Source organism: Microtus ochrogaster, unplaced genomic scaffold (genome assembly GCF_000317375.1).
Source record: "Microtus ochrogaster isolate Prairie Vole_2 unplaced genomic scaffold, MicOch1.0 UNK1, whole genome shotgun sequence".
NCBI lineage: Eukaryota > Metazoa > Chordata > Mammalia > Rodentia > Cricetidae > Microtus > Microtus ochrogaster.
The window spans coordinates 36,253,988-36,255,767 of record NW_004949099.1 but is presented as its reverse complement, the minus strand read 5'-3'; positions in this window follow the sequence as shown (position 1 = coordinate 36,255,767).

Genomic DNA, 1,780 nt, shown 5'->3' with positions numbered 1-1,780 from the left:
CCCCTTCGCCCTTTTGTGTTTCCCTCCCCCATTAAAGCGAACCCACGTGGGAGCCGCCGTGTCGTGTCTGTGTTTGTTCCGCCGTGCGTGTCTGTCCCGTGCCCCGTGTTCAAGAAGAACACATACCCCCCGCCTTTTTATTATTTTTTAAGAACAACAGTTTGAACGTGAATGTCCCCTATAGGCACAGCTATTGGAATACTCGTCTCTGGTTGGTGGTGCTGTTTGGGGTAGGTTTGGGGGGTGTGGCCTTGCTAGAGGCAGGCTTTGGGGTTTCATACTCCACCGACCATTCCCATTTCACTGTTTCTGTCTTGTGCTTGAGCCCCATGACTATGTAAGCTCTCATCTCGCTGTTCCAGCTGCCCTGCCCGCCTGCTGCCATCACCCTCCCCCTCCCCATGAAGATGAAGGACTCATTCCTCTGGAAGGTCTAACAAACCCTTCCTTCTGTAAGTCACCTTGGCGGTGGTTTCTGCTTACAGATAAGAGTTATCCTTTAACAAAACCTTGACAAGGAGCTCTTCCCTTCCTTAAACCTTCTGATCAGAACTTCTCAAAAAATCATATTTAACATGCAGAGTCTGAGTCTGTCTAAGAGGCTGTGTTGAGGGTGACAGTATAAGTCCCTAATACAGTGCTTGCTTAGCAAGTGCAAAACCCTGCACTCTGTCCCCAGTGTACACACACACACACACACACACACACACACACACAGAGAGAGAGAGAGAGAGAGAGAGAGAGAGAGAGAGAGAGAGAGAGAACTATGTGGCAGAATCCACTTTATTTTATTGAGACAGGGTCTCACCATGTAGCCTTGGCTATCCTTGAATTCTTTATAGACAGGTCTGGCTTTGAACCCACAGAGAGTCACCTGCCTCTGTCTCCCAAATGCTAGGATTAAAGGTTTAAAGGTGTTCAGCATCAGAACTAGCCAGAATCTTTTTTTGTTTTGTTTTGGTTTTTTGTTTTTTGGAACAGGGTTTCTCAGTAGCTTTGGACCCAGCCTTGGAACTCTCTCAGTAGACCAGGCTAACCTCACAGAGATCTGCCTGCTTACTTTTGTAATAAAGGAGGATCTTGTATTTTCTTGATTTTTGCTTTTCAGTTGATTTGCCTCAAAAATACAAACATAAACCCACAAGGCATAATGTTATTACAGGTTTTTTATCATTTATCTATTTGTGTGTGTGTGTATGTGTGTGTGTGTGAGCGTGTGCATGTGTGTGCACACATGCGTGTACCCACTTGCGAATGCTATAGTGCAAGCATGGAGATCATAGGCCAATTTGGAAGAGTGGGTTCTTCCGCTTTGTGGGTCTCAGGGATTGAACTCAGGCCGTCAGGCTTGGTGGCGAGCACCCTCATCTGCTAAACCACTTTGCCTGCCCAAATTTTATGTTTCTTTTTTAAGAGAGCCTGGCTGACTCTGGTAGCTTGAATTTCCATATGAATTTGATTGGGTTTCATTTCTTTAAGGAAACCCTGATGGGACACCAGGACAGCAGGTCACTGCAGCCGGTGTTCCCAACCATCCACGCCTTTTACTCTCTGTCCTCTCTCTTTCCCTCTTCCTTTCTCCTCCCCCTGCCCCATTCCTCTTGCTGCTGCGTCCCAGAGCCCAGAAGCTGACCTAGCACAGGAAATCTAGGTGCATACTTTTACCCTCCTCTTTTCAGTCTTCCGCTGGCCAAAACCTGTTCCCCTTTGCCTCAGTTTCCCCACACCCTCTCTATTTCCCATCTAACAACCTATAGTTCTGGTCTCACCTGACTTTGTA